This window comes from Polistes dominula, unplaced genomic scaffold (genome assembly GCF_049000335.1).
Source record: "Polistes dominula isolate Pdom_NZ unplaced genomic scaffold, Pdom_raw_medaka contig_21, whole genome shotgun sequence".
Lineage (NCBI taxonomy): Eukaryota > Metazoa > Arthropoda > Insecta > Hymenoptera > Vespidae > Polistes > Polistes dominula.
This window is the reverse complement of record NW_028301061.1, coordinates 1,851,391-1,862,590: the sequence shown is the minus strand read 5'-3', so window position 1 is coordinate 1,862,590 and position 11,200 is coordinate 1,851,391. Positions and strand designations below refer to the sequence as shown.

Genomic DNA, 11,200 nt, shown 5'->3' with positions numbered 1-11,200 from the left:
ACGAGAAAATAATCATGTAGATAAGAAACTTTTTCAAAGAAATTAGTAAAACAATTGACAATCTATCGCTTGCCAACAGTATAAAAGTCCCTATTATCCATATCGATAATGTAAAAACGCGCCTTTATGATGAAGATTTATTTTTATAAGGATGGCAAGCGAAAAATTGTCAATTGTTTTACTAAATTCTTTGAAAAAGTTTCTCATCTACATGATTATTTTCTCGTATGCAATGAGATAATGTTCTTATTATGTATTCTTTTTTTATTTTGTTCATTATTTTTATAATGTATACAATTAAAGTGTGTAAAGTATTGTGTAGAGTGAAAAGAGTGTAAAAATAAGAGAATTATAATCTGAAATTCTGTTTATTTCGAATGTTATTTGCGTTGCATACATGGGCAAATTTGGAAAATAACCTAAACAACATTAAAATAAAAGCATTTTCACAGAGGATAATGCCTCAGTTAAAAGGTGAATCTTGAAGAGAAAGGTACATAGATCATATGTAATGAGTTATTAGATAACAATATGCACTTATATTAATTATTTAACAATTATTTTATCATTCTAATATTCTCTAATTACATTTCAGATTGTTTCTAGGCATATACATTGGTTTAAATATTTCATAGGATTTAAGGTACATTAAATAGAAAATAATTGTGATATATTATAAATTTATGTTTCTTTTTTCGATTAGAAATAAGACGTACACGTTATTCATAATTATTCTAAAAATAATGAATAGAATAAAGAGAATGTAGGATCTTATAGCATAGAAAATCATGTAGAATGATCTTCGTGTGAATCGTGTATAAACGTTATTGTAAATTTATTTAAAACAATTATGTATATCGGAAAGTATTTAAATTGTAAAGATTCTTTATCGATACAGATTTTGGGAATTTATTCTTTCATATATGCTGTATTTTATATTAGACATTTTTATATCGACAATTCTCATCTATATGATTGTATTCTTTTATGCGAAACGACAAAGTTTTCGTAATGTCTACATTGTCTTTATTCAATTCATTATTTTTAGAATATTTATAAGTGTTGTGTACATTTATTAGAAAAATAGAAATGATTTTTAATTTTTTAATAAATAAATTATCATATGTAGTTTGACCAGCGTGGTCATAAAGAAGGTCAGATTCTGTCCGTGTAAGAAGCTGTGAGGACCCTTTTCATGTTCAAAAAAATGAATTAGCCAATCACAGCCAAGCTTTCGTCCGAATTCTTTAGTTTCATGGCGTCTTTCGTGGAGAACACATCGGAGTGTAATCGTCTCGTTAAAATCAGGTAATTAAAAGATATTTTGTAAGGTTCACACCTTTCTATTACAATATATAAAGGATAAAAGGATCGATTTTGATTTTTTGAGTATATTTTGACAATTTTTATGCTTCTATATCGTATTTTTAATCTTTCGAAATTTTTCTTTATTATAGGTGGAAAGAAGATCTACTACGCATCATTTTTGCGCATGCAGTATTTTCGCGCCAGTCTTATGCGCCTGTTTTATGCACTTCAATATGGCGAATCTTTCGAATTTTTTAATCTGTCATCTGTATACGTGTTGCAGCGGATTTTGTTATCCCGTTAATTTCAGGTAATTGTTTCAATTAATTATCTAACGTACACCTTCCTGTTATATATATGGTGTTATATATAACGAATGTTATACGTGAGTTTTTTCATATTTTACTTTTATGTTTTAGCTTTCTAAGCATGGGAAGAGTTATAACACGAATTCACTAATCTTTTAACCTTGTGGCAACTTTTTTTATCTTCTCCATGTACGGCGAGGTGAGCATTATTATTTTTAAATATAAGCATATAAGCATATAGAAATACTACAGAAAGAGTGAGAGAGAAGGAGTGAGAGAGAGAGAAGAAGAATAAGAAAACAATACACTCGACATATAAGTTATTATAAATTTGTATTTTTATTTCCAGGAATTTCTCGAGGAATTTTCTTCGTCGAATTTCTGACAACAAAACGTAAACAGCCGATAACATAGGTATAATAGCCGAGCGTTCGACACTCCCGAGATCTCCTCTACCAAGGTTATGTAGTAACGTACCTCGTATTTGTCTTCTATCTTTCAACGAGACAACATCTACGAAAATAAATCGTATTAAATTATTTAATAATTTTATTTCTAACGTTATCGTTTTGATTTTAATAGTTTAAAAAGCTTTTCATTGCATAGAATGGTATAAAATCTGGTTTATTTTTTATGTTACTCTTTATTGAGTTTGCTGATACAATTACTGTTTTATTTAGACAACTTTAAAGATTTTTAATTAATATTTATACTAACATTGCATACTTGATATGTAATATTGTAAGCAAATAGTTGCATACTTTGATCAATTTCATAAATATTTAATAACTTTAACTTTTAAATATGTCAATTCTCATAGATTATTAAATTATTTCTTTCTATTTACCATTGAATATTTTACCAAAAATATTCAATGGTTTTAATGTATGTCCTGCCTTGAGAGATAATTTACAAGAAATATTTGTACTATAATTTTTAGTATGTTTCAGGTTTTATATTTTTATTTTTTTATTCATCGTCATCCTAAGGGTAGGATACCTATCGTGCATTCATCACAGAAGATTAAAAGTAATTATATTTCTTAACAAACATTTCTTTTATAATTTTAATAGTTTCTTTTTTTAATAAGACAATGATATTAATTGTACTTTTTCTTTTTCTGTTCCAGAATATACTAGACTCAGTGTTGATCGTTGCATATCAAAGTTTCATTTTTTCGGTAAAGAAACCCGCCAGTTTCTTTTCTTTATTTTAAACATTTAATTCATCGTCGTCCTAAGGGTAGGAGACCCATCGTGCATTCATCGATATATATTCAAAGTGAGTATAGTTTTATATTGATTAATTCCACAAAAATTTCAATGGTGTTCAATAATAATAATGATATTAACAGTATTGTTTTTTATTTCTGTTACAGATTGCAATCGTGCGCGAAGCAATACGGGAGTGTTTTAACGTTTTATGACAACACATTTTTTAATGTATCTTGCCTTCAGAAATGATTTACAGGAAATGTTGTATTATAATCTTTAGTATGTTTCAGCTTTTTTCAGATTTTTTATTTAATTTTATTTTATACATCGTCATCCTAAGGGTAGGATACCCATCCTGCAATCATCAACGAAGACTAAAAGTAAGTATATTTTACTATCAAACATTTCTATGATAATTTCTGTGGATTTTTATTACGAGAATGATATTAATTGTTCTTTTTCTTGTTATGTTTCAGAAAATCATTGCAATCGAGCGCGTAGGCAATGAGGTTCTCGTGTGTTGCATCGTGTTAAAATAATATATAAGAAAGTCGGCAGGAGTAAATTCAGTGTTGATCGTCGCATATTGAAGTTTCGTTTTTTTTCGGTAAAGAAACTCGACAGTTTGCAATGCAGTGTTAACAGTTGTATCATCAAACTGCGTGCAATGCAGTCTTTGAATTAGTTGTAGAATAAGTGATCGGGCGAGTAATAAATTGAAATCAAACGCGAATTAAAGTCAGTGTTGTTCGTCGTATAATAAAATTTCGGTTTCGCGATAAGAAACTCATCTATAGTTTCTTATTTTCGTTTATACCGCGTTATTAGATTCACGCGAGGTGCATCGCCATGGTGCAATAGAGCTTCGTCCCATTGGAATGCATTGTAAGTATTCATTTTTATTGATCTTTTATTCGATTTTATTTTATATGATTTTGGATAATATTCCAGATAACTTATCGTTTTGTTCTATTTCATTTTACAGATATACCCATTGATTCTCTTCCTTTCAAAGATGTTGGATTAATTCTTCGATGGATCTTCGATGAATGTTCTTCAATGGCAAATCGAGTATCGTCTTCCATGGTCAGACTACAATACTTGCTGCGAAGTAGGAGTGTTTTGGAGCCATCGCAGAACTTCTTAAATCGTGAGTTTTTATTTAAAGTCCCTCCAGTGCTCAATCATGCCGAGGATGAAAGGTCCGAATCGGCACGAGTTACTGGTTGTAATTATTTAAATAAATTATTGACGAGCACATGAGTAATTCCTACTTAGGAGTTACTCATGAAAATTGTATATTTTATTGTATGTTTTATTATTAGTTCAGGATAGGTTTTCTTGTCTCATCGGTTAAATTCATTTAATTAATAATGCAATTAATAAATGCACTCTCTTTTTTATTACGTGTTAAAAGCATGTAATAAATGTCTTACATGCATTGCTTCGTACATAGTTTATGTAATCGAAATTAATTTTGATATATCAATACTTTGATATTTTAAATAAATGAGCAAGAAGACAAACTCATTCGCGACGGATAGATTCTGGCAATTAAGTGGTGGCTCAAAGCCCAGTTCTTTCATTAGAACAGCCAACTTAATGAAAGGAGTCGTCCGAGGTTTGCAAAAAATATCCATCATTATTGTAGAGTCTTTTAATACATCCTTACCTCGAAACTATAATTGTTTCATATGGTGTAACTTTTTTTTTCATTCGCTTGTTTAAGTCATTATTCACCAAATGACTTGTAGAGTCCTTAGCCCGTTTAGATGAATTTTTATTGAAATCTTTTGATATATTTATATATGTTAATTATATTTTTTTAGATCAGGATTTTCAGCTTCTAATATACTAATCTCCCGTTTCTCCCCCCCATATTTTCTGCGTTCTCATGTATGCGTGTGCCCAGGTGTTACACGTATGGGTGAGAAACAGTTAGCGTGGGTTTAGTTTTAGTTTTTTCCCTATTGGCGGCTGTTATTGTGCTAGTGATTGCACGATGTACGTTACACCTGTGTGTGCGTATTAGGTAGTGTGTATTGTACATCGTTACGCGATATTTTTTTATTCATTTAATACATCATTAAATACTTAAAGCATTATTTCTACATATCTATCTTCATTCTTATATTTATATTAAATATTTCTCATTTTTTTTAATAATCGTTTGCATAGTAGAGTTACTGCATTTATTTGTGGAAACTTTGATATACTTGTATATTACTAGTATGCATACATATATACTAGTGTATACTTGTATTTTTGCTTTAGTTTTGTATGCAATAATCATTAGCCTTGGCAGTCGATTTCAGCAAAACGTACGTATACCCATTAGCATATAAGTTTAGAAAACGTGGTTGAACTAGGGTGTCGGAGGTGCCCCGGGGCATGCTCTCTAGTTTAGGCTTTTGCACCCTGGTGGTATGTGTGAGAACCGTGGAGTGAGTGGGTGGGTATGTATGGTTTTTCTTAAAATGGGTAAAAATATGGATAATAGGCAGGCAGGTAGCATACTTCTCTGAATGAATGTGAAAACTTAAATTTTAAGTAGGTAGGATCCAGGAAAGGCATTAGACTTCTTGCTTCCACTCCGGAGTGGAAATTCCGCCTCCTGGTTTATACAGAATTGTTACAAAATTTTATCATCTTATTCTGTATTATGCTTGATTTGTTAATTTATTTTGTAACTATTCTGTGATCTTTATTATGTATCATGATTCAAAGGTATTTGCAACCATTTGAAAGATTTATTTCGACTTCGATTTTATCTCGAACGAGATAGAGTCGAATCCAATTCGCAAATTCTTTGATGCATTTGATACTTAATTTTAAGTATTTCAGGATTAGCACTACGCACTATCGCGATTTCCTCTTACAGCTAGAAATATTTGATATAATTAAATATAACGAATTAATGAAATAAAAGTATTGCAAGAAAATGCATTACATTTATTGCACTATTTATTTCAATTCGATTTTATTACTCGACATTAAAAGTGCGAAGTGTTATTAGGTCATCGAGGGAAATTATTGTCTGCTTGGACATTTGATTAAATGTTCTCGTGTATGATCAATGAATTCTAAATTCATTGATGGTCCACGAGCTAGAAAAGTGAACGCGAAATGTAAATTAATTTTTTAATAATTGAGAATTAGAATCATAACAAAATACGAGTTTATTTGCAAAAGTAGTATGAAAAATCTTATCTTGCTTGCTCATAGAAAATGTCCAAATGCAGTTTTCAGGAAAAGAAGAAAGAAGAGGCATATGCCGAAGAGGCCCCCACATAATTGTGGCTGAAGAGGGCAACTATAGGCTATTGAATTATTTTCAAAGGTTCAACATCATGTTCGAACCTTTCGAGAATGGTTCTTTAGTCATATTTTATATTTTATTGTATTATTTCTTTGCTCGTCATTAATTTCTTGTTGTTATTGGAGATGATGGACCATTCCATCTCCTTGGGACACCAAAGTCGTGTCTCTATCGTCAAAAAGATGCATAAGTTTTTAGTTAATTATAGTCAAAAACATGAAAATTCCCTTATTATTAAATTTTTAAGCTCAATTAACATTTGACGAATATTAAAGTAATTTCCCTTTTCTTGTTTTGTCTTTAAATTTTTTCACTGTAATCGTATTTTATTACACTTGTAATTTATCTTTTCTATAGAATAGTAGTTTTTCAAAGTATTTTATAATAATTAATAGATATTTTTTTGTAGTAGCTTTATATCTTTACTTTTCTTTTTTTTTATGTAAATGTAAAATCACGCGTTTAAATTTAATTTTATTGCAACGGTAAATAGAGTTTTGATTAAAATAAATAGAGAATTCAATTGAAAAGTGCATCTACGAATTGGAAAATTTCTGTTAGGCTACTCTGTACCACTTGATTGTATGATTAATATTGTTTTCTTTTTGTTACAGGTGATCATCGTTGGATTTAACAACAAACATTTTGAGATTTTCTTATATTTTAATGTTTTAAATTACTACAGTATATCTAATGGCATTTCTGAAGGCACTTATTTATTCACTGAATATATAATATAATTATTCCAAATTCTCTAAGAAATATAAATTTAAATATTTTTAGATATGCACCAAAAATAAAAATAGAATATTGAAAGTTTTATCAAGAAGTTTGGTTCCTTATGGGCTATAAATAGAAGTATTACTTATTTAATTAAAAAATGTGTTGTCAGTATTTCTTTTTTTTTTAAGTGTAACGTGTGTTTGTTTGAATTGACTGCGTGCAATGCAGTCTTTGAATTAGTTGTAGAATCAGTGATCGGGCGAATAATAAATTAAAATCAAACGCGAATTAGAATCAGTGTTGTTCGTCGTATAATAAAATTTCGGTTTCGCGATAAGAAACTCATCTATAGTTTCTTATTTTCGTTTATACCGCGTTATTAGATTCACGCGAGGTGCATCGCCATGGTGCAATAGAGCTTCGTCCCATTGGAATGCATTGTAAGTATTCATTTTTATTGATCTTTTATTCGATTTTATTTTATATGATTTTGGATAATATTCCAGATAACTTATCGTTTTGTTCTATTTCATTTTACAGATATAGCCATTGATTCTCTTCCTTTCAAAGATGTTGGATTAATTCTTCGATAAATCTTCGATGGATCTTCTTCAATGGCAAACCGAGTATCGTCTTTTATCGTTAGACCATAATACTTGCTGCAATATAGGAGTGTTTTTGAGGTATCGCAGAATTTCTCAAACCGTGAGTTTTTATTTAAAGTCCCTCCAGTGCTCAATCATGCCGAGGATGAAAGGTCCTAATCAGCCCTAGTTACTAGTTTTAATTATTTAAATAATTCTATAATTTAAATATTGAAAATCTTTTCAGTCACTTACGAATATAAAAAAAAAAATTCAACCATAATCATCGATAATATCCTAAAAAAGAAAACTCATACATTATTGCAAATGAAAAAATATAAAACGGGTCAAGAAGATTCCAATTGGAACCAATAGTAACTTAAAGCGTTGTTAAACTTGTATATTACCAGGGGTCGAAATCGTTTTGAGTATCGTTTCAGGAGAATAGGTTTGTCGTAAAGAGCTCGAAGCAGAAGATGAAAACAGGAAGAAAAAAAAGAAAAAGAAAGAGAGAAAGAGAGAAAGAGGCTTGGCCCTATAGTTCACAAAGAAGACTATCTTGATCAGCTGGAAGGCAGCACGAGACACACACCACCACCACTACCAACCATCAACCACCACTACCATCACCACGTCAGTCCTAACATCTGCGAATTCGGCACGGTTAGGTCCGAACCCAAGGAATGAGAAAAGAGAAGATAGGTCTAACCGATGACACGCCGCCTTCGGGCAAGAATCTTCAAGAGACTCCTCAACTCGATGATGATCCTTTCGCGAGCTCAACTATGGGGACTTTAACTTTCTCTCTCTCTCGCTCTCTCTCTCTCTCATCTTTCTTATTCCGTTTTCTATCTTTCTTCATCGTACTTCGGGTGCTCGAACTGTGGGAGGGGAAGGACAGAGAGGTTGGGGGGACCTTCTTATACGTTCGTTCGCCCTAACTTTTTACGAGCGTCCTCCAACAAGAGAGAAAGAGAGTTCTCGTAATTGCCTCTTTAGCGGTATCCCCCCGGATAACTCTCTTGGTACCCAGGTTCCTTTTTTTTTTTTTTTTACCATACTATGAGAGTGAGACAGAAAGATAAAATGTAAGAAAAAGAGATAGTGTAGTCTTCGAACATCATTCTCATTCTATTCCTATCTTATTTCTCTTTCTATATTTTGAAGTGTAAAACATCCAGTGACAAGTATTGTCAGCCATGCGTTTTATTTTCTAAGACTAGGAATAGAGTCTTAATAAAGTTTGAATCTTTGAATTTTTGAATTTTTGAATTTTTGAATATTTGTTACTGAAGATTTTCTTGAAACAATCTAGATGAGAATCAGTGAATTATCATTGGATGAATTTTTATTAGATCGGAATGAAAACCAGTTGAAAGTTTTGGGTTGGATCTAGAAAATGATAGGAATAGGATGAAGGTTTGAATGTTGAAGCAAATAAGAATGAAAAATATTCTTTTTCAATGACCAAATGACAACGATAGAATAATAAAATGCAAAATAATATTATAGTCTTCCAACATCATTCTCATACATCAATTCCACACATATTTTTTTATCAATTCTTAAAAGACTGGCAGAACATTGATGCAAATCCACAAGACACGTGGATGCATTTTATTTTAGACTATTTCTAGTCAAAAATTCTAACTCATAGTGTTTCCTAACGCATTTTCTGGACAATATATAGACTGTAAAAATCAGGAAGAGGAAAATATTGTATTATTATACATCGACGAGTATTTTACAGTCCAAAGTCTTCGGGTTCGGGTTGGGATGGTATGTGGGAGAGGTGGAGAAGGGTTGGTCTAGAGAAAAAGATAGGAATAAGAAAAGGGTGAGAGATATTGAAGTGAACTAAAGTGTTAGATAGAAAAAGATAAAGTGAGAAATGTGTATATGCACTTGGAGAAGGTGGAGGAGGAAGAGGAGAAGGAGGAGGCTTTCTCGAAGCATCCACTCGGTATGTTCACGCGACTTTGCTTCATTCGTTTATCCGTTCATTCTTACTATCCTTGAACGAGTCGTGCTTTTAACTCTCGAGTGTCCAACTCTCTCTCTCTCTCTCTCTTCACCGATGTGTTTCCGTGTTCAACTAATGCGAATCGATCTCTACTTACTATCTTTTTTTTTTTTTTTATCTATACCAATATGTCTACTTTTTCTTTTCCTTAATTTTATTTTTCATGTTTTTTTTTTTATTTTTATTTTTTTTTTTTTTTTTTAATAGACCAACGTCTTATCTTTCTTCAAAATTTTTTTCTATTTTAAATTACATTCATTTTTTATTTTTAGATCATTCGTATTAATGTATCACGTTAACCAAAATTACTTATTTAAATTAAGTTTAATATTTATTTAATTTAAATTAATTTAATTTATTTATTTATTTTAATTAGGTATTTATTTATAGATAAATTATTATTAAATTCTAGTAAAGAATTTATTATATAATATTTTCTTTTATTAATAAAAAAAATCTTTAAAAATCTCATATCAAGATTTTTCCTTATCTCATCTTTTATAAGTTCATTCAAAAGATTAATTCATCTGATTATTCTAATTATAATTATCTTTTAGATTTATCTCTTTCATTCATTATCAATCTCAGTATTTATCAACCACACTACTAACATTTCTTATTATTATTTTAATTTTATTTTATTTTTAAATTTCTTCACATTTTCAATATGAATTTCTAACACTTGAAAATAAGATAGAAAGTTTTTGGAAAAATTTGATCCACCACTCTCTCTTTCCTTTTACATTGAGATATGGAAAAATCGTAACTTGATTTCAACTTTTTATTCTACATCCTTTTCTTTTTTTGTTCTTTTTTATTTTTATTTATTTTTATTTTTTTTTTTTTTTTTTTTATTCTGTGGTAGCCATCATTCGATGAAAAAGCATTTAGAAACGATAAAGATAACCGATATAGACGTATCAATGCCTGCACTATACTATACTACTTGTATTCTCTTCGGAATATTATTTTCTTCGAGCTTTCATCTCCAAGCAGAATAATGCGCATTGTATTATACTCCTTTCCTCTTTTACTTTTTTTTTCTTTTCTTTTCTTTTCTTTTTCCTTTCCTTTCTTTCTTTATCTTTACTCTTTTTCTCATTTTCTTTCTTTAAGATATCTCTCATTCAACCTACACGTAGAAAGATACAAGGAAGAACGTAACTCATGCGATCGCAAATTATGGTGGTGTCGATGAAACGTTCTAACTGTTAAGTAATTAACATAACCATCCTAACAGTTAATCACTTCCAAGAGTATGACTATTATCTATTGTATTCTATTTCACATTAATTATTATATTATATTTATCAATGACCTCCAATTTTTTTGAAATATTTTTTTTTTTTCAAAAAATTGAACTCACAATTAGAATGTGTTACTTCCTAAATGATTCAATTCAAAATATAATTGTTAAAAAATTATTATAAAAAATTTAATATTATTATTAAAAAATAAATTATATATCCAGTACTATATAACAAAATTAACTAGAAAAATAAAATACGTGAATACTTAAACCAAAAGAAAGCAAAATCAGAAACCTAACTAAATAATATAATTAAAAAAAAAAAAATAAAGAAAAAAGAAACCATCAGATTATTTATGGTGAATAATAATAAAATTTGAGAATAGATCGATCAATCATATTTTTAGTGTTCCTGAAAAATGTTCATTTTTATTTTTTTATGATTCTTTGAATGGATTTAACGATTTCGAAG

General features: G+C 29.7%; 2 long non-coding RNA genes across 2 annotated transcripts; both read left to right on the top strand.

Moving 5' to 3' along the window:
* Window positions 1–340: 340 nt before the first annotated feature.
* LOC149031398 (uncharacterized) lies at window positions 341–2,406 on the top strand. The gene is made up of 6 exons (XR_016177813.1): window positions 341–493; window positions 596–643; window positions 1,130–1,308; window positions 1,458–1,618; window positions 1,728–1,815; window positions 1,966–2,406. It is a non-coding gene; the product is annotated as an uncharacterized LOC149031398 (long non-coding RNA).
* Window positions 2,407–2,751: 345 nt separating this feature from the next.
* LOC149031397 (uncharacterized) lies at window positions 2,752–4,513 on the top strand. The gene is made up of 4 exons (XR_016177800.1): window positions 2,752–2,897; window positions 2,995–3,210; window positions 3,307–3,715; window positions 3,816–4,513. It is a non-coding gene; the product is annotated as an uncharacterized LOC149031397 (long non-coding RNA).
* The last annotated feature ends 6,687 nt before the right edge of the window (window positions 4,514–11,200 follow it).